This window comes from Trachypithecus francoisi, unplaced genomic scaffold (genome assembly GCF_009764315.1).
Source record: "Trachypithecus francoisi isolate TF-2019V2 unplaced genomic scaffold, Tfra_2.0 Lachesis_group1, whole genome shotgun sequence".
In the NCBI taxonomy this organism is placed as follows: Eukaryota; Metazoa; Chordata; class Mammalia; order Primates; family Cercopithecidae; genus Trachypithecus; species Trachypithecus francoisi.
In genome coordinates this window covers 136,158,906-136,185,269 of record NW_022681454.1, presented here as the reverse complement: position 1 = coordinate 136,185,269, position 26,364 = coordinate 136,158,906, and the positions used below count along the sequence as shown (strand labels likewise).

Below are 26,364 nucleotides of genomic sequence, written 5' to 3'. Positions count from 1 at the left end.
ACAAGGTAGTGAGAGTTCCAACTTGCCAGAATGGAGTGTCAACGAACAGCTGTAGAATTCAGCAAATACTGCAAAAATGTCATTCCTTAAGAGTAGACAAACACTAGCCCTAGAGTATTACTCTAGACCCACCCTAAAAAACCCTCAAAAAAATCAGGTTGACAACAAGCATCTTCACTGTGCACCACAACGAAGTCCAACACCACTCTTCAAAGACAGTTAAATTTAGTAAAATAACATAAAACCTATAATGTATAACATCCAATAAAAAATATCTAGACAGCTAAGAGCAGGAAAACATGATCCATAATCAGGAGAAACTAAAACGTGATGGAATTATGATAAAGAAGTTAAACCAACTATTATAAATGTGTTCAAAATGTAAGCAATGGATAAACAAATGAAGAGAAAATATATTTTAAAAAACAAATAGAATTTATAAAGATGAAAATACAGTATTAAGGCTGTGCACAGTGGCTCATGCCTGTAATCCCAGCACTTTAGAAGGCCAAGACGGGCAGATCACTTGAGACCAGGAGTTCGAGACCAGCCTGGCCAACATGGCAAAACCCCATCTCTACTAAAAATACAAAAAAAAAAAAAAAAAATTAGCCAGGCATGGTGGTGCGCACCTATAATCCCAGTTACTTGGGAGGCTGAGGCAGAAAAATTGCTTGAACCTGGGAAGTGGAGGTTTCAGTGAGTCAAGATTGTACCACTACACTCCAGCCTGGGCAAGAGAGTAAAACTCTGTCTGAGGGGGAAGAAAAAAAATAAAAAAGATGAAGCCTGGGCGCGGTGGCTCACTTTGGGAGGCTGAGGCAGGTGGACCACAAGGTCAAGAGATCGAGACCATCCTGGCCAACCTGGTGAAACTCCATCTCTACTAAAAATACAAAAATTAGCTGGGCTTGGTGGCACACGCCTGTAGTCCCAGCTACTTGGGAGGCTGAGGCAGGAGAATTGCTTGAACCCGGGGGGCAGAGGTTGCAGTGAGCTGAGATCATGCTGCTGTACTCCAGCCTGGCAACAGAGTGAGACTCCATCTCAAAAAACAGAAAAAGAAAAGAAAAGGAAAAAAGAAAATACAGAATTTAACATGAAACCAGCCGGGTATGGTAGCTCACGCCTATAATCCCAGCACTTTGGGAGGCCATGGCAGGCAGATCACTTGAGGTGAGGAGTTCGAGAATAGTCTGGCCAACATGGTGAAACCTCCATCTCTACTAAAAATACAAGTTAGCCAGGCGTGGTGGCAGACACCTGTAATCTCAGCTACTTGGGAGGCTGAGGCAGGAGAACTGCTTGAACCTGGGAGGTGGAGATTGCAGTGAGCCAAGATCGTGCCACTGTACTCAATATGGGCAACACAGCGAGACTATCTGAAAAAACTAATAAAATAAAATTTTTATTTTTATTTTTTAAAAATGAAACCTTTCCCAGAGAAGAGTAAAGCAGATTTTATGACACTTCAGAAGAAAAAAACAAAACAGGAGAAGACAGACGTAGCAACAGAAACCACCTCAATGAAAAAGAGAGAAAAGATAATGTAGAAAAAAATAATTAGTGGAACTAGTGACCTTTCTTCACAATCAAAAAAATCTAAAAACACTACAGATCTAAATGTGTAGGTTAAAATGAAAAAGCTTCTAGAACACCTGTAATCCTAGAACTTTGGGAAGCTGAGACAGGTGGATCACCTGAGGTCAGGAGTTCAAGACCAGCCTGGCCAACATGGCGAAACCCTGTCTTTACTAAAAATACAAAATTAGCAGGGTGTGGTGGTGCATGCCTGTAATTCCAGCTACTAATTTCTTAAACCCGGGAGGCAGAGGTTACAGTGAGCTGAGATTGTGCCACTGCACTCCAGTCTGGGCAACAGAGAGAGATTCTGTCTCAAAAAAAAAAAAAAAAAAAGCTTCTAGAAGAAAACAAAGAAATATATCTTCATTAGTTGAGGTAGGTAAGATCCCTTAAATGGAAAGTTCTAAATGTCCAACATAAAGAGTTGAAAAAAGAGAAGTCAGGAAAAATGTATTTACAATGAATATATATGTCCAACAAAAATCTTATATCCAGAAAATATCTTTAAAATTCATAAATATCAGTAACAGTAAGGCAGAAAACCCAACTAGCAAGAGTCTTAAACAAACACACCCAAGAAAGGATGTCTTAATAGGCAACAAACACATTAAAAGGTTTTAATTACATTAAAAAAATGCTATGTCATTAAATTAGACAATATCAATGGCTGGAGAAATTGCAAAGCAACTGTGAACTCATACATCGCTGGTAGGGTTAAAAAAATTGGTATGACCACTTTGCAAAACAGTATGGCAGAAGGACTTTCATGGCATAAACAGTAGTAACTCAATAAGCCCAAATTTTAAAAAATACTGTTTAGCAGTTATCTAACAAAACTAGTGAACAGCCAGGTGTTTATTCTCCCATGCCTATAATCCTAGCACTTTGGGAGGCCAAGGAAGGAGATACTTGAGCAGAGGAGTTTGAGACCAGCTCAGGCAACAGAGTGAGATCTCATCTCTACAAAAAATAAAACAGCCAGGCATGGTAGCAAGCACCTGTATGTAGTCCCAGCTACTCAGGAGGGTGGGGCAGGAGGACTGCTTGAGCCAGGGAGGTAAAGCTGCAGTGAGCCGTGTTCACACCACTGTATTCCAGCCTGGGCAACAGAGCAAGACTCTGTCTCAAACAAAACAAAACAAAACAAAAACAAATACACATATTATCTGATCCAATCCTTCCAACCTAGGTTGTACACCCAACAGAAACAGAAACAAATATTTGCCATAAGATATGAAAAAGAATGAGAATAAGATTTGCTGGTCAGGCCGGTGCAGTGGCTCCCATCTGTAATTCCAGCACTTTGGGAGGCCAAGGTGGGCAGATCATCTGAGGTCAAGAGTTCAAGAACAACCTGACCAACATGGCGAAACCCTGTCTCTACTAAAAATATTTTAAATTATCTAGGCGTGGTGACGCACACCTGTACTACCAGCTATTTGGGAGGCTGAGGCATGAGAATCACTTGAACCCAGGAGGCAGAGGTTATGGTGAGCCGAAACTGCACCACTATACTCCAGCCTGGGCGACAGAGCGAGACTCTGTCTCATAAAAACAAACAAACAAAGATTTACTGGCCTGGCACGGTGGCTCATATCTGTCATCCCAACCCTTTGGAAGGCCAAGGCAGGAGGATTGCTTGAACCCAGGAGTTCAAGACCAGCCTGCATAACATGGTGAGACCCTGTCTCTACAAAAAAATGAAAAAATTAGCCAGGCATGGTGGTGTGTGCCTTTAGGCCCAACTACTCAGGAGGCTGAGGCAGGAGGAGGATTCCTTGAGCCTAGAAGGTTGAGGCTGCAGTGAACTATGGTCACACCACTGCACCCCAGCCTGGGTAAGACAGAGAGAGACACTGTCTCAAAGAAAGGAAAAAATGTCGGGCGCGGTGGCTCAAGCCTGTAATCCCAGCACTTTGGGAGGCCGACACGGGCGGATCACGAGGTCAGGAGATCGAGACCATCCTGGCTAACATGGTGAAACCCCGTCTCTACTAAAAAATACAAAAAACTAGCCGGGCGAGGTGGCGGGCGCCTGTAGTCCCAGCTACTCGGGAGGCTGAGGCAGGAGAATGGCGTAAACCCGGGAGGCGGAGCTTGCAGTGAGCTGAGATCCGGCCACTGCACTCCAGCCTGGGCGACAGAGCGAAACTCCGTCTCAAAAAAAAAAAGAAAGGAAAAAAGATTTATTAGTAACTGATAAAAAAAATTAAAATGACAAGAAGGACACCCAAAATTAATGACATACCTAAACTAAAAGTACTAACTTATAGTCTCTTTTAACTAAAAGAGACTAAGTAAAAATCTCTTTTAATTGACTTTGTATTAATCGCCTTTATGCCAAAGGCTTAAATTACCAAAACTAATACAGTAAATATGATATAAAAGGAAATCTAGTATCATCATTGTGTCATAATCCTAGCATTACATTCCAAGGTAATGTTTATATAACAGAAACATTATGAACTGAAAAATTTACTTTGAGGAATTAACGAAGTAGTGAAAAGGGCCGCCTTTGGAATCAAATAGCTCTGGTTTTAAACAGTGACTCTAGACTTTAATTCTATAATCTTATTTGGTACTTTGCTGAGTATCCAAAAGAATCTTTAAATCATGGAGAGCAATCATGAGAAAAAGACATGTAAAACACTTAGCAATAATAACAGCTAATATTTAATGAGCATTTACTGAGTCCCAGGCACTGTGCTAAGTGTTACACAGGGAAAATTTATTTAATCTTAACAATGATATGAAGCGGGTAGTCTTACTATCTTCATTTTACATGAGATAACTGAGGTCCAGGAGGTTATATAACTTGGCCAAGGTCACACTGCTATTAAGTGATGGAAAAAGAATCTGAAACCAGACAATACAGATACACAACCATAACAACTGCTTCCCTAATCTAGGGAAATAGTAAATGCCTAGAACATTTTACAAAAAAAGGTAAAACTGCTAACACAAGTAACAGCCATTGTAGAAAGCTTTAAAAAAAAAAGAAAATCAACCCATAATCTCATTACAACTGCTATTAAACATTCTGATTTTAACAAGAAAGTTTTCACCCAAAACTTACGGAATAGTTTACTATTCTACAATACAAATGTGAACTTATACAAATATAATTCAAACTAGCATATAAAAACAGACAACAGCTGAGCATGGTGGCTCACACCTGTAATCCCAATATTTTGGGAGGCTGAGGTGAGAGGATCGCTTGAGGCGGGAGTTTGAGACCCACCATCTCTAAAAAAAAATTAAAAATTAACTGGGCATGGTGGCATGCCTGTAGTCCCCGTTACTCACGAAGCTGAGGTGGGAGGATGGTTTGAGCCCTGGAGTCTAAGGCTGCAGTGAGCCGTGATGGCAACACTGCACTCCAACCTGAGCGACAGAACAATATACTGTCTCTTAAAAAATAAATAAAATTGATATTCTTACTTGACACGCACAATGTAACTTTATTTTGCATAGCCGATTTTTAAAATATTCAGGATTCCAGTTGGTATTTTTGGTGGTGTGACTGGAAATCTTTATTTGTTTATGGTATGTTTTTCAGAGACTTCTCGATAACATTTAATCAGCATGATAATCCTATAAGCACAAAAAGTTTAATCCTTATTGTAGAGGTAAAATTTAGAAAACAAGTAACTTACCCCACATTACATACCTAGCTAGTGGCAAAATTTAAGACTATAATTTAGGCTCTCTGACTCCTGGTTAAAAGCTCTTTCCATCACATACAGAAATTACATTAAATGTTAACATACAGGTTATTAATGCCAAAATTTTTATCTTTTAAAAGATCTTCTAATCAACAAATTCAACTGTTACATTGTTTACTCAGTCTTATAATCAAATGGACAATAAAAATGTCAAAAATAAAGTGAGAAGTGAACACACAAAATTAAACTAGATAATCCCCTCCAAATAACTGATGAAAATGAAAAACTAAAGACCCTCTCTTTGAATGAGATATGTTTATATTATAGCACTTAGCTTTTTACTTTATCATACTTAGAATCGTAACTAAATTTTAGACCCTAACAAGTATGTTCTCAATTAATGAAATTCAGCTATGTCCTTATTGAAATTATATTCAATGCCATTATTTCAATTATCTCCTGTCAACGTGAGCTGTATTTCAATTATCTCCTGTCAACGTGAGCTGTAAAAATAATTCAGAATGGCATGCCCCTCCAAATAACTAATAATTCATTTCTCCTCAACAATAACCAACATGCATTTAAGTAAACAGATCTCAATTTTTTTCACCAAAAGCACTAATTCTATAATAGGTCACTTATTACAATACAAATGAGAATAGAAAGGAAGAAGTAAGAAAAAATATCCAATTTGGATGTTGGCCAGGCTGGTCTTGAACTCCCAACCTCTGGTGATACTGAACTCCCCTACCTCGGCCTCGCAAAGTGCTGGGATGACAGGCGTGAGCCACTGCGCCCAGCCCTAAACTAACTTTTTAGGGAACTTACTTTACTTTTATTTAGGAAAAGTGAAATGCAAAATACTACATACAGTATACTTTCAACATATGTTTTACATTCAATTCACTTAAAACAGGTTTTATAAAATGACAGTAGACAGACATTTTCAGCTTTCCACAGAAGCATCATTGCATTGAACAGAATACAGGTCTGCATTCCCTCATCTGAAATTCTTGTGTTTGGGGAGTTCTTGGAAGGAATGCCAGACTATTTGTCCTCCTACCTATAACACCTGCATATTTTAGTTCAAAATCTAACGTAATAGTTTAAAAAAATACTAGAATAATAATACAGGCTATTGTTTTTCACCAGGAATTAACATTTAAAATATTAACACTGTGCTATAGAAACAATGAAGCAAAGAAGCAAACCAGGATATAATTAAAACAGACTGGGCTGGGCTGACGCCTGTAATTGCAGCACTTTGGGAGGTGGAGGTGGGCAGATTGCTTGAGCAGGAGTTCCAGACAAACCTGGGAAACATAGTGAAACCCTGTCTCTAAAAAAAAATACAAAACTTAGCTGGGCCTGGTGGCACACCCCTGTAGTCTCAGCTACTGGGGAGGCTGAGGTGGGAGGACTGCTCGAATCTGGGAGGACAACGCTGCTGCACTATAGCCTGGGCAACACAGTAAGACCTTCCTCAAAAAAAAAAAACAGCGACTGAATGGTTCTAACAGATAATAAAGTCGCATGTGCTAAATTCTGGCACCATACCCTCTGAGACTTCTGCTCCCAAATGTATAAGAATAACTGACACTAGATGAAGTTCCCAGCAACTATAAAACTGGAAAGTAAACATAAAATAGCTGGTTTTCAGCTACTGGACAAAAGCCAATACAGGACTACGGTTTCAGAAGATAAGCAGGGTAAATTCCAAGAAAATCCCTATTTCTGTCTAGAAGCATCTTCCAGTCTGCAGAATAGGTGTAAGAGGTGTGGGTATGTGGGTGTGTGGGTGGGGGACCTAAACAGAGCTTAGCAGTCTCACTGACCTGAGTAGATATGAGAATCAGAAACTGCTGGGATGCCTGGAATTTATGGGGTAGGGTGCTAGAGAGACCTATATACAGAAGAGGATTCAGAAATCTGCCACAGGAGTTGGACACGGTGGGTCACGCCTGTAATCCCAGCACTTAGGGAGGCTGAGGCGGGCAAATCACTTGAGGTCAGGAGTTCAAAACCAGTCTGGCCAACATGGCAAAACCCCGTCTCTACTAAAAATACAAAACTTAGCCAGGCATAGTGGCACGTGCCTGTAATCCTAGAACTTTGGGAGGCCAAGGCCAAGGCGGATCACCTGAGTTTGGGAGTTCGAGACCAGCCTGGCCAACATGGTGAAACCATATCTCTACTAAAAATACAACAATTAGCCAGGCGTGGTGGCGGGCGCCTACAATTCCAGCTCCTCAGGAGGCTAAGGCAGGAGAATCGCTTGAACCCAGGAGGTGGAGTTGACAGTGAGCCAAGATCACACCACTGCACTCTAGCCTGGGTAACAAGAGCAAAATTTCATCCAAAAAGAAAAAAAGAAATCTGCCACAGGAATCCTCCATCAAATACTAAGCTGAGGCTGGGAGCCCTGGCTCATGCCTGCAATCCCAGTGCTTTGGGAGGACAAGGTGGGCGGGTCACTTGAGGTCACGGGTCACTTGGTTCAAGACCAACCAGGCCAACACGGTGAAACCCATCTCTACTAAAAATGTGAAAATTAGCCAGGCATAATGGTGCATGCCTGTAATCCCAGCTACTCGGGAGGCTAAGGCACAAGAATTGCTTGAACCCAGGAGATGGAGGTTGCAGTGAGCCAAAATTGCCCCATTGCACTCCAGGCTGGGCAACAGAGCAAGACTCCATCTCAAAAAAATAAAATAAAATACACACACACACACACACACACACACACACACACTGTAAGCTGAACAGTACACAGCAAAGGTCTATGAAAGCTGGGCAAAGAACAATTACCAACTAGCATGAGCGTAACAACTACTGGTGCTCATGCATGGCTGGCAGACATTTGAATTCCAAGTATTAAGTTAAGAGACTACGTTAAAGACTGCAGAATTCAGCAGAGATCCAGAAAGCTCACACCTTAGGAATAAGATTAATCTAGACCCGTGTATTAGTCCATTTTCGTGCTGCTAATAAAGACATACATGAGACCGGGCAATTTACAAAACAAAGAGGTTTATTAGACTTACAGTTCCATGAGGCTGGAGAAGCCTCACAATCATGGCAGAAGATGAAAGCCATGTCTTACATGGCAGCAGACCAGAGAAGAGAGCTTGGGCAGGGAAACTCCCCTTTTTAAAATCATCAGGTCTCATGAGACTCATTCACTATCATGAGAACAGCACAGGAAAGACCTGCTCCCATGATTCGATTACCTCCTACCAGGTCCCTCCCACAACACGTGGGAATTCAACATAAGATCTGGGTGGGGACACAGCCAAACCATATCAACCCATCTTTATTAAGACTTAAAAATAAGGCCGGGCGCGGTGGCTCAAGCCTGTAATCCCAGCACTTTGGGAGGCCGAGAAGGGCGGATCACGAGGTCAGGAGATCGAGACCATCCTGGCTAACACGGTGAAACCCCGTCTCTACTAAAAATACAAAAAACTAGCCGGGCGAGGTGGCGGTGCCTGTAGTCCCAGCTACTCGGGAGGCTGAGGCAGGAGAATGGCGTGAACCCGGGAGGCGGAGCTTGCAGTGAGCTGAGATCTGGCCACTGCACTCCAGCCTGGGTGACAGAGCGAGACTCTGTCTCAAAAAAAAAAAAAAAAAAAAAAAAACTTAAAAATAAGTCTCAAAAAGAAGAAGCTGATAAACAAGCAAATTAACTGCCAAAACAAAACTCTATTAAGAAAGGCAAGAGGATCCAGACACTAAATATCCTAGGATCCATACTACGCAAAATTATGGGAGGAAAATTACTATAAATTCCAAGCAGGAAACTAACCCATGACCTACAGGATAAAGAAAAAAAAGTCAGAAATATTAATAACAATGACGGAAGTAGCTGAGACTTTAAAAATTACTATTAGCTAACACTAAAGGATTTAAAGGAAAACAAAAATGCAACAGAAAAACAAATAATGGGGCCGGGCGTGGTGGCTCCCACCTATAATCCCAGCACTTTGGGAGGCTGAGGCGGGCAGATCACCAGTTCAGGAGATTGAGACCAACCTGGCTAACATGGTGAAACCTCATCTCTACTAAAAATACAAAAAACAAAAATTAGCTGGGCATGGTGGGGGGTGCCTGTAGTCCCAGCTACTTAGGAGGCTGAGGCAGGAGAATGGCATGAACCCGGGAGGCAGAGCCTGCAGCGAGCAGAGATTGCGCCACTGCACTCCAGCCTGGGCAACAAAGTGAGATTCCGTCTCAGAAAAAAAAAAACAAATAAGGGCCAGGCACTACGGCTCAAGTTTGTAATCCCAGTGCTTCTGGAGGCTGAGGCAGGAGGATCACTTGAGGCCAGGAGTTTGAGATTAGTGTGAGAAACACAGTGAGACCCATCTCTATAAAAAAATAAGTAAAAGGCTATGAATTTTTTTTTTAAGAAGAAACAGAAAATCTCAATGAAGAAATGGAAACTATTTTTAAAACGGAAATTTTTGGCCGGGCGCGGTGGCTCAAGCCTGTAATCCCAGCACTTTGGGAGGCCGAGACGGGCGGATCACGAGGTCAGGAGATCGAGACCATCCTGGCTAACACTGTGAAACCCCGTCTCTACTAAAAAATACAAAAAAAAAACTAGCCGGGTGAGGTAGTGGGCGCCTGTAGTCCCAGCTACTCGGGAGGCTGAGGCAGGAGAATGGCGTGAACCCGGGAGGCGGAGCTTGCAGTGAGCTGAGATCCGGCCACTGCACTCCAGCCCGGGCGACAGAGTGAGACTCCGTCTCAAAAAAAAAAAAAAAAAAAAACGGAAATTTTTAATAGATGTCACCTTAAGAAATTAGAAAAAACAAGAGCAAATTAAACCCAACATAAGCAGAAGCAAATAATAAAAACAGAATCAATTAACCAGAAAACATTCAGAAATACTTGGCTTTGGCAAAAAAAAAAAAATACAAAAAAATAAGAAAAACAGAAGAAATTTGTGAAATCAAAAGTTGGTTCTTTGAGAAGATCAAAACAATGAATAAATCTCTAGACAGACACAGTCACAGAATAGCTTATTAAAGGCCCAGCTTTCTAGCCAGAGGATAAAAAGAGGCGGCTGGGCGAGGTGGCTCCCACCAGTAACCTCAACACTTTGGGAGGCCCAGGCAGGAGGACTGCTTGAAGCTAGAAGTTCAAGATCAGCCTGGGCAACACGATGAGACCCAGTCTCAAAAAACACCAGCAAGGCCGGGCGTGGTGGCTCACACGTATAATCCCAACACTTTGGGTGGCCAAGGCGGGTGGATCACCTGAGGAGTTCAAGACCAGCCTGCCCAATACGGTAAAACCCCGTCTCTATTAAAAATACAAAAATTAGCCAGGTGTGGTGGTGTGCGCTTGTAGTACCAGCTACTCAGGAGACAGAGGCAGGAGAATCACTTGAATCCAGGAGGCAGAGTTGCAGTGGGCCGAGATCGCACCACTGCACTCCAGCCTCGGCGACACAGTGAGACTCTGTCTCAAAACAAAAATAAATAAATAAATAACCTGGGGAAACATTCAGAAAGATCACAGAGAAAGAACTGGGAAAAGCAACACCACAAAGTTGCTTATGAATCCCTAGGTTTGCCTGCTAACCTATACATGCAAGAATATGACCCTACTCACAATATTAAAGACTTTGAAAACTGAACTAACACATACTCTGTCCAAGCACCAGACTGGCTATGAGGCGGCACATAGATGGAATAGACCCAAATAGGGCTGCAAAGATGTTGGTTTTGTTTTTTTTTTTTTTTGGAGATGGAGTCTCGCTCTGTTGCCCAGGCTGGAGTGCAGTGAGGCGATCTTGGCTCACTGCAAGCTCCGCCTCTCAGGTTCACGCCATTCTCCTTCCTTAGCCTCCTGAGTAGCTGGGACTACAGGTGCCCGCCACCACGCCCAGCTAATTTTTTTGTATTTTTTTAGTAGAGACGGGGTTTCACCATGTTAGCCAGGATGGTCTCAATCTCCTGACCTCGTGATCCATCTGCCTCAGCCTCCCAAAGTGCTGAGATTACAAGTATGAACCACCGTGCCCGGCCAGGACTGCAAAGATGTTGAAAAATAAACTGATATTAGAACAACATCCCAAAGAGGAGTTGGTACTTGAAGCTTGAACCTAACCAAATCGCTAAAACAAAGTTATCAACATTTTCCACGGGATTTAAGTAAGATCCAGGGTCTAATAAAATAGTACGCAAAGAGGAAAGTCTCAACTTGCCTGGGAAAAGAAACAGATACCAAGGCAAAGATGAAAGAGATATCTAAGACTTTCTATTCAGTGCCATAAAAATGCTCGAGGAAGCAACAGTGAACACTTTGAAACAATTTTTTTAAGGAGAAAATACCTCACTGTATGGACTCAAAAACAGAAAGAAGGTAACAGGAAAAGTATTAGTGTGCAATAAAATTTATCCAATCTGAAAAACACAGAGAAAGATGTTTAAAGAAACAAACAGAGCTTTAGGAACCTGTTGTAAGAGGAATTTCAGACAGAGACATTCTCAGTGGTTAGGCACAGTGCATCAGCACCACAGCTGAGCTGAAACACCATATCATGAGATCATGGCAACTGAAACCCACAATATTAAGAAACAGAACTTGGCTGGGTGTGGTGGCTCACGCCTGCAATCTCAGCACTTTGGGAGGCCACGATGGGCAGACTGCTTGAGCCTAGGAGTTCAAGACCAGCCTGGCAACATGGCAAAACCCCATCTCTACTAAAAATACAGAATTCTCCAGGCATGGTGGTGCACACCTATAATCCCAGCCGCCCACGAGGTTGAGGTGGGAGGATTGCTTGAGCCTGGGACACTGAAGCTACAGTGAGCCATGACCATGTCACTACAGTGCAGTGTGGGCAACAGTGAGCACCTGTCTCTAAATAAATAAATAAATAAATAAAGCAAAAATAAAAGAAATACAACTTTTGGCCGGGTACGGTGGCTCACGCCTGTAATCCCAGCACTTTGGGAGGCCAAGGTGGGTGGATCACAAGGTCAGGAGTTCGAGACCAGCCTGGCCAACGTGCTGAAACCCCATCTCTACTAGAAATACAAAATTTAGCCAGGCTAGAGGGCAGTGGTGTGATCTCAGCTCACTGCAACCCCCACCTCTCGGGTTTAAATGATTCTCCTGCCTCAGCCTCCTGAATAGCTGGGATTACAGGTGTGCACCACCATGCCCAGTTAATTTTTGTATTTTCAGTAGAGATGGGGTTTCACCATGTTGGCCAGCCTGGTCTCAAACTCCTGACCTCAGCTGATCCACCTGCCTTGGCCTCCCAAAGTGCTGGGATGACAGGCGTGAGCCACAGCACCCAGCCTACAAAAATGTTTTTAGATATACTGATCCAAATTATCGCCCTATAACTGGATAAGGGTAACTCTGTAAGAATTCTGTTTTCTTTTATTCAAGCTAAACAGTTTTGTTCTTTTAGCTATTCCATATATGAAAGTTTTAGGGGGTTTTTTGTTTGTTTGTTTTTTGAGATGGAGTGTCGGTCTGTTGCCTAGGCTGGAGTACAGTGGTATGATCTCGGCTCACTGCAACCTCCACCTCCTGGGTTTAAGCGATTCTGCTGCCTCGGCCTCCCAGGTAGCTGGGATTACAGGCACATGCCACCACACCAGGCTAATTTTTGTATTTTTCGTAGAGACGGGGTTTCGCTATGTTAGCCAAGCTGGTCTTGAACTCCTGACCTCAAGTGATCAGCACATCTCAGCCTCCAGAAGTGCTGGGATTACAGGTGTGAGCCACCATGCCCAGCCTCCTTTGACATTTTAGACCACTCTATGAAGATGATATAATATTGTTACCATGTTTCTATATTTTACTTAATTTTTGTATATTTTTAAAAATATGGAATGTTTCATGAATTTGCATGTCATCCTTGCGCAAGGGCCATGTTAATAATCCTCTCTGTACTGTTCCGGTTTTAGTATATGTGCTGCCAAAGAAGCACCCTATATTTTAAAAAATAGTATAATAGTGTTTCAAAAAAAAAAACAAACTGGGAAACTGAAATGGAATTGCTAAATTTTTATTTTTGCAAATAAGCCATTAAAAAATTTTTGGCGTATTTCACACAAAAAAAGCATCTCAATATTATAAAGGTAATAAATACGTAGTCTCAGAATAAAAAAGACAAGAAAGAGCTGTAGGAACTTTACACCAATATTTTTGTGGAGTACAAGCATTAGGGTGTCACTGGTCTGTATCTTTGAAAGTTTTGGGCCCAGAAATGAAAATTACATATATGGTCTTACTAGCAAGCAAAATTGAGTGTAACAATCACCATCCGCTTTCTGAATACTATACTCTTGTTAATGTATCATAAAATGTGCCAGATTTTATATTTCATTTGTTTTGTAGCATGAAATTATGTCACTTGAAGAAAGAACATTAAAGGGGCATTTCGGACTCCTGCTTGATAAGAGTAGAAATCTGCAAAACAAGGATTATATACACGATTGACAGACAGCTATAAAATATAACCTCATAGTTATTTCCATGACAAATACTTCCAAGAGAGTTTGAAGAGAGAACAATGCGGTGGGACACAGAAACAGAAGTATAACCAATTATCCAATTATATAAAACCTAAACTGCAAATTATTTTAAAGCAAACACAAATATTTTCAAGCATAGCACACAAAAAACAAGGATTAAGTCCCCTCTAGGTTAATGGCCATCCTCTAATTTGGGTTTTTTTTTTTTGTTTTTTTTTTCCCGAGACAGTGTCTTGCTCTGTCACCCAGGCTGGAGTGCAGTGGCATGATATCGGCTCACTCCAACCTCCGCCTCCTGGGTTCAAGCGATTCTCCTGCCTCAGCCTTCCGAGTAGCTGGGATTGCAGGCATGTGCCACCACACCCGGCTAATTTTTGTATTCTTAGTAGAGACGGGTTTCACTATGTTGGCCAGGCTGGTCTCGAACTCTTGACCTCGTGATCCGCCTGCCTCGGCCTCCCAAAGTGCTGGGATTACAGGTGTGAGCAACTGTGCCCGGTCCACCATCCTCCAATTTCTACACACTCCACAAATCCTCATAAAAACTATATAGGCCAAGAATAAGACCAAATAAAATCATCCATAGCTGACCCCACAGCATTATAAGGAGATGAAATGACTAAAAACTCCAATTTACATGTAAGAGCATAAACACTGAAGACCAGAAGCTTCAATGGGAACTGTCCAGAAGAGCAGTATAGCAGGGTCCTAGTGGTAACTGAATTACATGTAATATGACCGAGGATTTACCATCAGGAGAGGGCCCCATCTGAGAGAAAGTACTGACGGCTCATCTGAGACATGACAGTGAGAGCAATGGTACTGGGAAGTCAAAAATAATACACTTAGAAAGTACGTAAGATCAAAGGCAACAGTTTTAGCAAGGCACAGTTTCTGGGAGAGAAGGAGGTGTCATTTGGAGGGTTGATGATAAAGGGAAAAAAGGAAGTGACCAGAGCATAAATGCCTACTAAAACAAGACAGAACTATGGCGGGGGTTGCGGGGGGAGTGGGGGTAGGTGTTAATTTATTTTTGAAACTACACTTCACTGTGGCAACAAATCAGAGTGCTCTTGAACTAAGAGACTGAGAAGGCCACCCTAACCCCATCACCAAAATAAGACAAAATAAGATAACAATATTGTTGGTACAGTAAAATCCAGCACAAACAACCTGAACAGAAAAAAGGACTCAGCATTCATACCAAATTACTTATAAGAAATAAAAAGTAAAATACTTGGGCAGAAGAAAATACACCAAAAACCCTTACAGAGGAAAGATTAATATCACCATATCCATCGCAAATTTAAAGTAATTAAATAACAAATGCAGACATAAAAGAACACCTCAAATGAGAAACTCAAAATTTTAAACAGAGTAGATAAATACCAGGAACTTGTAAAACATGAACAAACTGAACTTAAATGAAGACTAAATTACAAAAGATGCCCTAGAGGGAACAGATAGAACAGATATGATCTAAAGAGATAGAAAATAGGAATGTTTTCACATAAATGAAAAAGAAATAGAGGTGAAGACAAAGAAAAGTCATACATATAGAAGAGAGAGGACACGTGCAATAGCTCACACCTATAATCCCAGCACTCTGGGAGGCCAAGGCAGGTGGATCACTCAAGGTCAGGAGTTTGAGACCAGTCTGACCAACATGGTGAAACCCCGTCTCTACTGAAAATACAAAAATTGGCCGGGCATACTGGCGCATGCTTGTAACCCCAGCTACTTGGGAAGCTGAGGCAGGAGAATCGCTTGAACCTGGGAGGTGGAGCTGAGATGGCACCACTCCCCTCTAACCTGGGCAACAGAGCCAGACTCTATCTTGGGAAAAAAAAAAGTGGCTGGGCGTGGTGGCTCAAGCCTGTAATCCCAGCACTTTGGGAGGCCGAGACGGGTGGATCACGAGGTCAGGAGATCGAGACCATCCTGGTCTACACGGTGAAACCCCGTCTCTACTAAAAAATACAAAAAACTAGCCGGGCGAGATGGCGGGCGCCTGTAGTCCCAACTACTCGGGAGGCTGAGGCAGGAGAATGGCGGGAACCCGGGAGGCGGAGCTTGCAGTGAGCCGAGATCGTGCCACTGCACTCCAGCCTGGGCTACAGAGCGAGACTCCGTCTCAAAAAAAAAAAAAAAGAGAAGAGAGGCAAATAAGATTCAATAGTCAAAGATTACTGAAGAATGAAATAGAACAGAAATACCAATACTCAAAACTGTAACTCAAGAAAATTTATTGGATGTCTAAGAAAAAAACCAAGTCATATATTAAGAAATAAAATCAGTCTGGCATTAGCACCACAAGCAAGATACAAGCAGGATAATATTTTCAAGAAATATTTCAAGAATCAAAGAAAAGTCATACATACAGAAGAGAGAGGACAGGTGATGGATGTGAATCAAATATTTTACATCCAGCCAAGCTGTCCTTCAAATATCAAGGATATAGGAAACAATTTAAACATGTAAAAATTTAAGAAATTGTTCCACAAGCATTCCTGAGGAATCTACTAAATGATGAGCTTTATCCAACCAAGAAGTGATTGAGAACTTCAAAAAAAGATCTGTAAATCTTTAACAATATTGTAGCACTAAATTTAAAACAAAGGTATTGATGAGAAAGAACAGTATGTAAAATGACATACTCTCACTAAGTAAATATAACTTCAAAAAATCACAGGAAAAGAGACAGAAAAAAAAAATTGTAATAAGACCTCACACATAAGAAAATGAAACTAAATGGTTCTAATTTAAAGCTGATAAACCAAATAGAAGAAATCTAAATGTAAAAAAAGGGGGGGGAGACTAAGAGGAGTTTTAAAAGTATACATAAATGTAACTAACAAAAATATAAACTCTCTTAAGTAAAAAATATAAAATAAAGCAAATAAAAACATCAAACAGAATACAAGACCCGGAGTAAATATAACATAAACCAAAGATGAGATCAATTCAGTGAAAAGGCTAAGGTTTAAAATAGACTACATCTACAAAAGAGCAAGTACTAATAATACACATGCTTTACCATTTGCCATGCACTTGTATACATATCTCACTACCTACTCTGTGAGGTAGTTTAGAAAAGTACTGTTTTTCTCTTTTACTCAGATTTGCCGAGGCTTTGTTGTGGCTGCTGTTGTCAAGGAGACGTGGTCTCACTCTGTCACTCTGGCTGGAGTGCAGTGGCACGAACACTGCTCACTGAAGCCTGGAACTGCCAGGCTCAAGCAGTCCCCTACCTCAGCCTGCCAAGTAGCTGGGATTACAGGCGCGCACCACCACACCTGGCTAATTTTTGTATTTTTGTACAGATAGGGTTTCGCCATGCTGCCCAGGCTGGCCTAGAACTCCTGGGCTCAAGTGATCCTCCCACCTCTGCCTCTCAAAGCACTGAGATGACAGGCATAAGCCATCGTCCCTAGCCTATTTCCTGGGTTTTAAAATGTCACTTAGACTCCCCACAGAAATCTTTAAAATGAATTAGCCTCTATCAGAAGCTTCCCTAGGCTGAGGCGGAGCTTGCAGTGAGCCGAGATTGCGCCACTGCACTCCAGCCTGGGAGACAGAGCGAGACTCCATCTCAAAAAATAAAATAAAATAAAATGAAATAAAATAAAATAAAACTTCCCTAGGCTGGGTGCAGTGGCTCATGCCTGTATTCCCAGCACTTTGGGAGGCCGAGGCACAAGAAATATTTCAAAGAATCAAACAAAAGTCATACATATAGAAGAGAGAGGACAGGTGACGGATGTGAATCAAATATTTTATATCCAGCCAAGCTGTCCTTCAAATATCAAGGATATAGGAAACAATTTAAACAAGTAAAAATTTAAGAAATTTTTCCACAAGCATTTCTGAGGAATCTACTAGATGATTCTGTAGTATTGGCTATACTTACGATTTCCTTAAGGGAGTGTCACAAGGTCAAGAGATTGAGACCATCGTGGCCAACATGGGGAAACCCCTTTTATACTAAAAATACAAAAATCTGCTGGGCGTGGTGACACACACCTGTAATCCCAGCTATTTGGGAGGCTGAGGCAGGAGAATTGTTTGAACCTGGAAGGCGGAGATTGAGGTGAGCCAAGATCATGCGACTGCACTCCAGTCTGGCAACAGAGCAAGATTCCATCTCAACAAAAAAGTTTCCCTAACAAACAAAAAGCTGGAAGATGCTTAAGTCTCCTTGGTTTTCATTTAGTGGCAGTGGCAACCTAAGATGGCAAAGAATGTGGCACTATATCAGGTACTAGACGTAAGACCAGGGCTCTTGGCAAACAGCCACACTTCAGAGTTAAGAACTACTCAAACACAGGATATATGATCTCTACAACTCTAAGTGAAATCATGTACAGTTAAATTCTGTTATAATGCTTGTTTTGAAAACACACATTGGCTCCAACACAATTGATGGGGAGTATTTTGAGCATTTTAAATTTCATGTTTGCTTCTGTGCGTTTCATCTGTTAGAAAATTTAGATGAACACAGAAAACAGCACCTAGCCAAAACAAGTCTCATAGGCATACACAGCAGCACTCAGACACACACCTCAACTACCTCAGTTCCCCTTGTATGCTGTGAGCCACAATGAACCACACCCATCCACATGTGATGTTACAACTTTCCATCAGATTTCAGACAACCTGCCTTTCTCCACCTCACAATGATTCACAAACTATAATCCTTCAGATGCCCACTTCTGCAAGCAAGCACTGTCTTTTCCAAAGTAAAGTGCAATATTTCATCATAGTATTATGTATTTGTTAACCATTTAACATATGTAAAACAGTACTACCATTTTAAGTTCTTATCTTTGTTTTTAATCTGTCACTAATAATGATTTTTAACGTTGTGGCCACCCTCATTTTTCCCATAAGCCTTGTGGTTTTTATTGCATGACTCTGCAAAGCGCAGAGACTTTTAGGAATCTCTATATCCCGATACAGTGGAATTACCTGTATACAAAGCATTTAGAAATATACTGTAAAAGGCCAGGTGCGGTGGCTCACACCTGTAATGCCAGCACTTTGGGAGGCTGAGGCGGGCAGATCACCTGAGGTCGGGAGTTAGAGGCCAGCCCATGGAGAAACCCTGTCTCTACTAAAAATACAAAATTAGCCGGGCATGGTGGCACATGCCTGTAATCCCAGCTATTCTGGAGGCTGAGGCAAGAGAATCACTTGAACCAGGGAGGCGGAGGTTGCGGTGAACCAAGATAGCGCCACCATTGCACTCCAGCCTGGACAACAAGAGTGAAATTCCGTCTCAAAAAATAAAAAAAAAGAAAGAAAGAAAGAAAGAAATATACTGTAACAATGTAGTCATTTAGTATTGGCTATACCTACAATTTCCTTAAGGGAGTGTCACAAACTTTGTATCAGCTAACAAGTAAAAAGGTGAGCATAAAATCTGGCTCAAAATAGATACTAAATAAATACTGCTTTGCTTAATGTTCTCCTTCTTAAAAATTCTGACTTGGTCCTCAAGCATTGATAATTAAATGTAATCTTGTACTACCCAACAACATCTCTCTGAAAAATAGAGTCCCATTTTAAGTGTAAGCCATTTTATTGTGAGAGGAAAAAAAAGTATTTGAATTTGAACAGCAACCATGTGTAAAAGCAGACAACCAACCAAGGCCAGGCTTTTTTTCCCTAGGTCTATTGTTTTTAAAAGCAAACTTTCACTTCTCCTTTTATGTAATCAGATAAAACAACTCTTATAGATGCCACTCAGGAATGAATGTTTACACAATCTCCTCAGTAATAAAATCAAATGGAATCTTTAAGATTAAAAATATTACTGGCTTCAAATAATATTATTTCCCCAAGGTGTTTTAGTAGAAATTTCATATTATTTCAACTGAAGATTTGCTCATATTATACTAACCAAAGAAAGTGCAGTAGAGCCCATCAGATAACAAAAACATCAACCTGTCCATCATTTAATTCTTACACTGCAATTTTTATTTTACTTCTTTTTCCCCCAGACAAGGTCTCAGTCACCCAGGCTGGAGTGCGTCGGCATGATGATAGCTCACTGCAGTCTCGAACTGCAATGAGCTCAAGCAGTCCTCCACCTCAGCCTCCCAAGTAGCTGGGACTACAGGTTTGCACCACCACCATACCCAGGTAACTTTTTTATTTTTTACAGAGACAGAGCCTTGCTATGTTGCCCAGGCTGGTCTCGAACTCCTGGCTTCAAGAGATCTTCCACACTGGCCTCCCAAAGCACTGGGATTACAAGCTATTTTACTTCTAAATAACCAGGAAAGGAAAGATTGCTTTAATTAAATTAAAAGTGTAAGGGATTATTTCAATGCCACATTAAGTAGTGAACAATATAATTTCCTATCTTACCTAGGAGGAAAAAAACCACATGCAACAAGTTAGACTAGTGTTCTTAAAGTTACAACTTTAATACAAGTTTGTACAGCACGTATCATAAAACAACTTAGATGTTTAAGCCTACAGCTGACATTTCAGGGAAATTTCCAAAAGAATACAACCACAGCATAAAATTCCTTCCATGCCCTAACATTTACACTGATAACTATCACTGAATTTAAGCCTCTTCACTCACCCTTCTTACTATCAGAATTGGCAACTGACATCCTTTTCACAACCATTTTTCACTAAGAATCTTACGTTTGTCTCAACAGTATATTGCCTGTAAATAGAGCGCAAACTTGTATTTAGATATGAATGCTGATTGCTGGCTAAGCTCACTGTTAAGTGACTTGTTCTCTCTTCCACATCAGCTTCTCAGCATACCAAGAATTAAACTTGATTTTTAAATTTTCTGAAAAACACAAAGCAACTCTACACTACAATTATTTTCCTTCTAATTTTTTTTAAAGAGATTGAGTTTCACTATGGTGCCCAGGCTGGAGTGCAGTAGCAATTCACAGGGGCAATAATCACAAACTATAGCCTTGAACTCCTGGGCTCACCCAAATCTTGCTGCCTCAGACTCCTGAGTAACTGGCATGCACCCCTGTGCCCAGCTCTTCAACATTTTATATTTTAAATTTTATAACAGATCCATTTCTTAATATCATATATAGTGATCGTCAACCCTGACTTCGTGTCAGAATCGGCTGTAAAGCTCTATGAAATGACGTATGACTGAGTCCTACTATCTGAAGATTCTAATACAGCAGCAGGCTCCTCACAACCAACTTATTTAATCCTGATACCATTTATCCTCCAATGCCAAAACCAAAGAAACAATAATAAAAGTTTCCTCTTATTACGCTTTTGTGATGAAAGAAAGACTATGTAAACAAATACTATAATTCATTCATAAATTAAACTTCAAAGTCTTACCACATAATACAGGCTCTGCCCAAAATCCTACAATTACTTCATATAATAATGTACTCTGTAATGCCAAAACCCAGCTTAACTCCATTTTCCAAATATTTATGCAAGCACACAATCCAAAGATCTTTCTCTCTTGCCCTGTAATCACTGTTTTCACACTCACTTCACATAACAAATATTTATTAAACATCTACTATGGTACATCATTTTAACTAATGCGAATAGAGCCATTAGCAGACATCCTTATCTTCATAAAACCTACATTTTAATTGCGGAAAATATGTGATAAATATACAAGTAAATGTAAGAAGCTGATAAATGAGAATAAAGTAAGAAATAAGAAAATAAGGTGAGAAGTACTGACTGCTAGCCAAGGAAGGCCTCTAAATAACATTTAAAGGACACCTGTTTAGCTGGGCATGGTGGCATGTGCCTGTAGTCCCAGCTGCCCGGAAGGTTAAGGTGGGAGAATGGCTTCAACCTAGGAGGCGGACGTTGCAGTGGGCCAAGATCACACTACTGCACTCCAGACCTCCAGCCTGGGCAACAGAGTGAGACCTTGTCTCAAAAAAAAAAAATTTAAAAAATTAGGCCAGGCACGGTGGCTCACACCTGTAATCCCAGCATTTTGAGAGGCCGAGGCAGGTGGATCACCTGAAGTCTGGAGTTTGAGACCAGCCTGGCCAACATGGTGAAACCCAGTCTGTACTAAAGTACAAAAATTAGCCAGGCCTGGTGGCAAGCACCTGGAATCCCAGCTACTCAGGAAGCTGAGGCAGGAGAATCGCTTGAACTCAGGAGGCGGAGGTTGCAGTAAACTAAAATTGTGCCACTGCCTGCCAGGCTGGGTGACAGAGGGAAACCCTGTCTCAAAAAATAGTAAAAATAAAATTTAAATCAAAAATAAATAAAGGACACGTGAGCAGAAGTCCTAAAACAAATAAGAAAAATGAGTCACGCAGGTATCTGGGGGAGAAAATTCTCAACACTCCTTTGCATATATATGACCCTTTATATGACCTAGCTTTTTATGTCCAAAAATGCCTTTATGAAGAAAGAAGATATACTGAATCAATGCTGTCAGAACTGCATTGTCAGAAGCAGAAATATTAAAAGATATAAGACTGCACACTAAGGAGAGAGATCCCTTCAGTTGAGGCCAGCTGGACAGTATCTCTCCAGTCCCCCAATCACGCCGAGCACCATGCCTGCCTCTCTGGAAACTGTTCTTTAAGGAGTATTTCAATAGTTTGGATGGCAATTCTATTATCATCAGATAACTAGTTTGAGCCCCAATAATGACCCAGGACTTCAACACTTTGACACATCTAAAGAATGGAATATTAAATTCAGTTCCCTTTTAAGCTTTAGTCTGCTTTTCTGAAAATATAGTGTCTATCTACTACTACTGAAAACTGAACTGTGGTCACTCTGCACAAACAAGTATTTTTAACCCACTCTCTTGACGCAAAAGAATCATTTTTTGAAACATTTCAGGTTTGTAACACAATACAGAATTTTTAAAATATATGCTCTCAGGCCGGGCGCGGTGGTCAAGCCTGTAATCCCAGCACTTTGGGAGGCCGAGACGGGCGGATCACGAGGTCAGGAGATCCAGACCATCCTGGCTAACACGGTGAAACCCCGTCTCTACTAAAAAATACAAAAACTAGCCAGGCGTGGTGGCCGGCGCCTGTAGTCCCAGCTACTCGGGAGGCTGAGGCAGGAGAATGGCGTGAACCTGGGAGGCGGAGCTTGCAGTGAGCTGAGATCCCGCCACTGTACTCCAGCCTGGGTGACAGTGAGACTCCATCTCAAAAAAAATAATAAATAAATAAATAAATAAAAATAAAAATATATGCTGTCAGTTTAAAACAAAAAAATATATTTATTTCTTCATTTATACTACATCTCATTCCAGAAAAACAAAAATTAAAAAGTAAGCAAACAGGCCAGGCACAGTAGCATGTACCATAATCTCAGCTACTTGGGAGGCTGAAGCAGGAGGATCACTTGAGCTCAGGACTAGCCTGGGCAACATAGTGAAATTCTGGTCCCACGCGCATATGCGCACACACACACAAACACAAATTTAAAAAGCAAGCAAAGAATAAATTTACCACATTATTAAAAGATTTTCACTTCTCACTAGTCTTTTTTTTTTTTCGAGACGAAGTTTCACTCTCGTCCCCCAGGCTGGAGTGCAATGGCGCGATCTTGGCTCACTGCAACCTCCACATCCTGGGTTCAAGCGATTCTCCTGCCTCAGCCTCCCAAGTAGCTGGGATTACAGGTGCCTACCACCACACCTGGCTAACTTTTGTACTTCTAGTAGAGACGGGGTTTCACCATGTTGGCCAGGTTGGTCTCGCACTCCTGACCTCAGGTCATCCACCTGCCTCAGCCTCCCAAAGTGCTGGGATTACAAGTATGAGTTACCACGCCCGACCCTCACTAGATTTTTACAGAAAAATTATTTTGTAATTTTTATAATAATTATATACACATTATATATACATATATAAAATAGCAAAACTGCATTTTGTTTTCTGGTATACTTTTAAGGAATAATTTATCCTAGTTTAAACTTACGACTGGCAGCAGGGCGTGGTGGCTCACGTCTGTAATCCCAGCACTTGGGAGGCTGAGGTGGGTAGATCACCCGAGGTGAGCAGTTTGAGACCAGCCTGGCCAACATGGAGAAACCCCGTCTCTACTAAAAATACAAAACTTAGCCGGGCATGGTGGTGGACACCTGTAATCCCAGCTACTGGGGAAGCTGAGGCAGGAGAATCACTAGAACCTGGGAGCCGGAGGTTGCAGTGAGCTGGAGGTTGCAGTGAGCCGAGATCGAACCACTGTACTCCAGCCTGGACAACAAGAGCGAGATTCCATCTCAAAAAAATAAATAAACTTATGATTAACTACTATGTTCAGAACTGGATTTCAGAACAGACCAAACTTTGTTTCCATTTTTTTATTTTTTGTTATATTCTAAATAAACAAAGTACAAGCAAAAGTATATTAAAACCAATTTCAAAGTTATTGTCCACTCTTAGTTGCAAAAGTGGAATTCTGTCACAAAGAAATTTAATCAGTTAAACTTTCATGTGCATATGGACACCTACTTGCTAACAATTCCTAATCTAAATTTCATCAGCAACTAAAGCTAAACTAAGTATCATTAACTAGCAGAAACAGCAACTTTCCCAGAGAAAATAAATCACATAAAATAATTTACCTATTATACAATGGGCCGGGCGCAGTGGCTCAAGACTGTAATCCCAGCACTTTGGGAGGCTAAGGCGGGGGGATCACAAAGTCAGGAGATTGAGACCATCCTGGCTAACATGGTGAAACCCTGTCTCTACTAAAAATACAAAAAATTAGCCAGGGGTGGTGGCGGGAGCCTGTAGTCCCAGCTACTTGGGAAGCTGAGGCAGGAGAATGGCATGAGGCAGAGGCAGAGCTTGCAGTGAGCCAAGATCGCGCCATTGCACTCCAGCCTGGACGACAGAGGGAGACTCTGTCCCCCCAAAAAAATAATAATAATTTACCTATTATACAACATATGCAGCCACCTAATAAGTATTACTACTCTTTTGCCTAACAAAGAATTCCCTCACTCTCCTCCTATACCCCTCCCCTAAATAGTTAAACACTAGGCAGGTGTGTGATGTTAAGTGCCCTGAAAAGAAAAAAAAGTTTTAGTCCAGACTGTAACTAACACTAGCTTAATCTCAGTCTGTTTGCTTAATAAAAATGTCCCCACCTTGAAAAGTTTTGAGAATTAAGAAAGGACTCTAACTAAAGCATGCTGTGTCCAAAATGGTAATCACTCACCACATGTGACTATTTGAATTTAAATTAAGATTAATTAAAAATTCATTTCCTCAGTTGCACTATCCATATTTCAAGTGTGCAATAATTACATGTGGCCAGGCCAGGCACAGTAGCTCACACTTGTAATCTCAGCACTTTGGGAGGCCGAGGCAGGAGGACTGCTTGATCCCAGGAGTTCAAGACTAGCCTGGCCAACGTGGCGAAACCCCGTCTCTACCAAAAATACGAAAATTAGCCAGACATGGTGGCACGCCTGTAGTCACAGCTACTTGGGAGACTGAGCTGGGAAGACAGCTTGAACCCAGGAGGTGGAGGTTGCAGTGAGCCATGATCAAACCACTGCACTCCAGCCTGTGTGATAGAATTAGACTCTGTCTTAAGTACAACAAAAAACAAACCTACACATGGCCAATGGCTATCGTATTAAAGCAGATAACAAATATTTCCATCATCACAGAAAATTCTACTGTGCAGTGCTATTCTAAAGCACCTAGAGCAGAGCCTGGCAAATGGTAGATTTCTCATTTTACCTGGCAAATAGTGACAAATCACAAACATAATCATAATGCTATTTTAACTTCTCTCACCACTTTTCTAGGAAAGAAAAATTCTGTCCGTTAAAAACCAAACACTGCATGTTCTCACTCATAGGTGGGAACTGAACAATGAGAACACTTGGATACAGGGTGAGGAACATCATACACTGGGGCCTGTCCTGGGGTGCGGGGAGCGGGGAGGGATAGCATTAGGAGATATACCTAATGTAAATGACGAGTTAATGGGTGCAGAACACCAACATGGCACATGTATACATATGTAACAAACCTGCACGTTGTGCACACATACCCTAGAACTTAAAGTATAATAAAAAAATTAAAATAAAATTCTATCCTTTAACACTTTAACAATATAAATCATTCAGGCTAAGGTCTAAAACTACATTTATTGATGTACAATATTTTAACTATTCCCAACTTAAATTTTTCTTATAACTGACATTAACATTTGAAGAGCAAAAAAGAGAGAAGGAAGCAGCAGCAACAGCAACCAACCTACCAACACTTGATTGAAAGGCATTAGGGTATGTCCACCTTTTCCAAGTGGGTTAAAATATAAGGTGTGGATTTCGTTCTACCCTGGCAACCTCATTTTTCCTACCCTTAACCTAGATCCTAACAAAGTGGTGTAAAAATCTGGTAACATCCTCAAACTTTTACATAAACAAACAGCATCAACAGTAGGCAAAGGCCACAATTTTCTAATGACTTAATTTTCCAAATAAGTTAAAACAGTTTATAAATACAAAACAAAACAAAAAACAGCATCTGGCAAACACAAGTCTTCCTTAAACTCTTACATAGGGCCAGGCGCAGTGGCTCATACTTGTAATCCCAGAACTTTGGGAAGCCAAAACGGGCAGAACACTTGAG

General features: G+C 41.1%; 1 protein-coding gene and 1 non-coding gene across 2 annotated transcripts in view; both read right to left on the bottom strand.

Moving 5' to 3' along the window:
• Window positions 1-26,364, bottom strand: part of NAA15 (N-alpha-acetyltransferase 15, NatA auxiliary subunit) — a 92,671-nt gene that overhangs the window by 61,590 nt on the left and 4,717 nt on the right. The window lies entirely within an intron of this gene.
• LOC117086436 lies at window positions 13,098-13,206 on the bottom strand. Its single transcript, XR_004438349.1, has one exon. It is a non-coding gene; the product is annotated as a U6 spliceosomal RNA (small nuclear RNA).